Source organism: Schistocerca serialis, chromosome 5, assembly GCF_023864345.2.
Source record: "Schistocerca serialis cubense isolate TAMUIC-IGC-003099 chromosome 5, iqSchSeri2.2, whole genome shotgun sequence".
NCBI classification, from domain to species: Eukaryota; Metazoa; Arthropoda; class Insecta; order Orthoptera; family Acrididae; genus Schistocerca; species Schistocerca serialis.
Window position 1 is genome coordinate 722,880,478 of NC_064642.1, and position 4,998 is coordinate 722,885,475.

Here is a 4,998-nt window from a genome sequence, read left to right on the forward strand (position 1 = left end):
AAAGGCGCTACAGTCTGGAACCGCGCGGCCGCTACGGTCGCAGGTTCGAATCCTGCTTCGGGCATGGATGTGTGTGATGTCCTTAGGTTAGTTAAGTTTAATTAGTTCTAAGTTCTAGGCGACTCATAACCGCAGAAGTTAAGTCACATAGTGCTCAGAGCCATTTTTGAGTTTCTTAGTCACCACTGGTGTTTTTATCTTCAGTGGTGGGAAAACAACACTTCACTCTTCAACGTCTAAACATTGTTTGCTTATTAAAGCATAAGTGTCATAAATTTTATTTAACTATTGCGTTTCTTTTGTTTATTTCATAAGCCAACGCTGGGTTGATGCGTTCAATCCAGCTCGGCCGGTAGCAGAGGCGATGGGTGAGTTACAGTATGAAAGACCAGTTGAGGACCAAAAGTAAACGGCTACAGCGACGAAAAGCCAAGCAATACACAACAACGAGTCTTCATTGTAAAAGCTGCATTTGAAATTCGCCGTAACGGGCGACTGCGATGAAATGTGCTTTATAATTCCTTGCTGTCCGTTTCCTCTCAAGCAATCCTTTGGATTGCGGATAAGATATCAATCGTGAAACGTGCTTATCGATGCTCGATGTAAGTCTGCTGTTATAGCCAAAACGGAGATAACGTGCGACCGTAATATACCAATCCAACGACATTCCTCGAAGGGAGGTGGCACAATTTACTACACACTTGAGTTTCAAACCATGGCTGCCTGCACTGATTGGTTTGCATCGCGCGGTAGCACCTGTCGGCTGGTAATTAAAGTGCCTTTGTCTGCTTTGCAGGCTGTGGCATCGATTCCCACCAGCCGCAGTTTAATTAAGTTCCTTCACGCCCCTGCTTATATCATGTACGGAACGAATTTACTAAGTGCGGAATACCTCCACCATACACTGCACAAAGTTCAAAGGTGTAACAAAGTAAAAAAAAAAAAGGGTAAGTCATACTGTAATACGTGACCTAAAAATAACGCGTAACTGATGAAATACCTAAAGAAAGACAAGAAACACAGGAACCCTGTGGTTTATTGGATCATTTTAGGCTGTGTGGAAAATCCGACATCCACTAAAGGCAGGGAATAAAACGTATAAGAATATATCCTCAGCTCCCAGACATAATGTAATTTTACACTACTGGCCATTAAAATTGCTACTCCAAGAAGAAATGCAGATGATAAACGAGTATTCATTGGACAAATATATTATACTACAACTGACATGTGTGCCGGCCGCGGTGGTCTCGCGGTTCTAGGCGCGCAGTCCGGAACCGCGCGACTGCTACGGTCGCAGGTTCGAATCCTGCCTCGGGCATGGATGTGTGTGATGTCCTTAGGTTAGTTAGGTTTAAGTAGTTCTAAGTTCTAGGGGACTGATGACCACAGCTGTTAAGTCCCATAGTGCTCAGAGCCATTTGAACCATTTGAACTGACATGTGATTACATTTTCACTCAATTTGGGTGCGTAGATCCTGAGAAATCAGTACCCAGAACAACCACCCCTGGCCGTAATAACGGCCTTGATACGCCTGGGCATTGAGTCAAACAGAGCTTGGAGGGGGTGTACAGATACAGCTACCCATGCAGCTTCAACACGGTACCACAGTTCATCAAGAGTAGTGACTGGCTTATTGTGACGAGCCAGTTGTTCGGCCACCATTGACCAGACGTTTTCAGTTGTTGAGTATGTGCTGGCCAGGGCAGCAGTCGAACATTTTCAATATCCAGAAAGGCCCGTACAGGACCTACAACATGCGGTCGTGCATCATCCTGCTGAAAAGTAGGGTTTCGCAGGGATCGAATGAAGGGTAGAGCCACGGGCCGTAACACATCTGAAATGTAACGTCCACTTTTCAAAGTGCCATCAATGCGAACAAGAGGTGACCGAGACGTGTAACCAATGGCACCCCATACCATCACGCCGGGTGATAACGCCAGTATGTCGATGACGAATACACGCTTCCAATGTGCGTTCACCGCGATGTCGCCAAACACGGATGCGACCATCATGATGCTGTAAACAGCACCTGGATTCATCCGAGAAAATGACGTTTTGCCATTCGTGCACCCAGGTTCGTAGTTGAGTACACCATCGCAGGCGCTCCCGTCTGTGATGCAGCGTCAAGGGTAACCGCAGCCATGGTCTCCGAGCTGATAGTCCACGCTGCTGGAAACATCGTCGAACTGTTCGTGCGGATGGTTGTAATCTTGCAAACGTCCCCATCTGTTGACTCAGGGATTGAAACGTGGCTGCGCGATCCGTTACAGCCATGCAGATAAGATGCCTGTCATCTCGACTGCTAGTGATACGAGGCCGTTGGGATCCAGCAGGGCGTTCCGTATTACCGTCCTGAACCCACCGATTCCATATGCTGCTAACAGTCATTGGATCTCGACCAACGCGAGCAACAATGTCGCGATACGATAATCCGCCATCGCGATACGCTACAATCCGACCTTTATCAAAATCGGAAACGTGATGGTACACATTCCTCCTCCTTACACAACAACGTTTCACCAGGCAACGCCGGTCAACTGCTGTTTGTGTATGAGAAATGGGTTGGAAACTTTCCTCATGTCAGCACGTTGTAGGTGTCGCCACCGGCGCCAGCCTTGTGTGAATGGTCTGAAAAGCTAATCATTTGCATATCACAGCATCTTCTTCCTGTCGGTTAAATTTCGCGTCTGTAGCACGTCATCTTCATGGTGTAGCAATTTTAATGGCCAGTAGTGTATTTGGAATAACAGTATTTCAGAGTCTTCGGTACTTACATAGGAAGGTAACTACGTTTTCAGATGGCTAGAATCATCACGTTGCATAGGTGTGGCTGGTCACAGTTCGTCATTTCAGTGCAGGCTCTGGTGTTAACTGCAACTTGTACTCGTGGCTGTAAAGCGGCTTTTACCAAAGAGAGTGTCATCTGGGCTTCAGTTCAGTATTGATATCCCTAAACACTTGTTAGTAATCCTAACTTCCGAGAGCGTACCTTCCAAGAGCAGTTGGGAAAAATATTGCTTCCTCCCGCCTAAGACCACTACGCGAAAATCAGAGAAATCAGAGGTTATACGGAGGCTTACCGGCAGTCGCTCTTCCCGCGCACCATTCGCGAATGGAACAAGAAACGGGGAGATTATAGAGGGAGCAGAAGTATCCCCCCCCCCCCCCCCCCCACCTGCCGAAGGGTGACTTGTGGAGTAAAGATTTGGAGGCAGGCAAACCAACTGCCTCACTGTAGGAGGAGCAGAATGACGAGGAGACTTGAAAAAGAAACATAGTATCTGACGATGAGGCAGTAAACACTGAAATGTAGTGTATAAAGATCAGTCTGTAAGTGAATGTATGCAGCTTAGCAGACCGTCGTCCACAGCCAGTTCTTCACCACTGTAACACTTCCCCTCGTACCAACGTCTTTCCTCTTTCTCCCAAATTCTTCTGGTGGACTCCACATTTCCTGTTATTTCGTCCATCATCAAGCATATCATGGTGAACCTACATTTTTAATGCCTGCTCTCAAGGACGATATGACGAGAATAATAGCTTCACCCCCTTTCTCAACCATACGTTTTGGTATCGTTATCCATCAAGCCGCCTGTGACAACTGGTGACAAGATGAACGACGTCCCTCCAATCAGTCCACGGTGTAGGTTTCGTCCTCACGTCTTCCAGGATTATTCCGTTTCTTTCTTTGGTGCACCCAATTGACCTGGTTGTCGGTTTTTCTCAACGTCTTTGACATTCTATTCTTCGAGCATTAGAGCTTCTTCTACTGACTTTTATACTGTATATCCAAAGATATTTTTGGCTTTATTTTTACTATTAACAGTCCATAAAACACTCACGATCCATCTCCAAACCCACATTTCAAAAGAATTGATTTTCTCGCGATCATTGCCCACAACTCTCGTCTGTGCAACGGAGTGCGAAAGATCAAAGTTTCAGCCATTTTTATTTTGGTCGATAGTGACAGTTTGCTTTCTTTTAGCAACTTGTTAAATTTGATTGAAGCGGCTTTTCCAATTCGTAACCTTCTCGTTTTCTCAGTGTAGGATCGCTTTTTGCTAGCGTAGGTTCTAAAAATAGATATTCGTCGACTTTCTACATCTACATCCATACTCAGCAAGCCACCTGACGGTGTGTGGCGGAGCGTACCTTGAGTACCTCTATCGGTTCTCCCTTCTGTTCCAGTCTCGTATTATTCGTGGAAAGAAAGATTGTCCGTATGCCTCTGTATGGGCTCTAAACTCTCTGATTTTATCCTCCTGCCTTTTCGCGAGATATACGTAGGAGGGAGAATATACTGCTTGACTCCTTGGTGAAGGTATGTTTTCGAAACTTCAGCAAAAGCCCATACCGAACTACTGGGCGTCTCTCCTGCAGAGTCTTGCACTGAAGTTTACCTATCATATCCGTAACGCTTTCGCGATTACTAAATGATTCTGTAACGAAGCGCGCTGCTCTCCGTTGGATCTTCTCTATCTCTTCTATCAACCCTATCTGTTACGGATCCCACACCGGTTAGGAGTATTCAAACAGTGGGCGAACAGGTGTACTGTAACCTACTCCCTTTGTTTTCGGATTCCATTTCTTAAGGATTGTTCCAATGAATCTCAGTCTGGCATCTGCTTTACCGACGATCAGTTTTATATAGTCATTCCATTTTAAATCACTCCCAATGCCTACTCCCAGATAATTTATGGAATTAACTGCTTTCAGTTGCCGATCTGCTATATTGTAGCTAAATGATAAAGGGCCTTTCTTTCTATGTATTAGCAGCACATTACACTTGTCTACATTGGGATTCAATTGCCATTCCCTGAACCATGCGACAATTCGTTGCAGATCCTCCTGCATTTCCGTACAATTTTCCATTGTTTCAACCTATCGATGTAATACAGCATCATCCGAAAATGCCTCAGTGAACTTGCAATGTTATCCACATGGTCATTTAAATATATTGTGAATAGCAACGGTCCTACGACACTCCCCTGCGG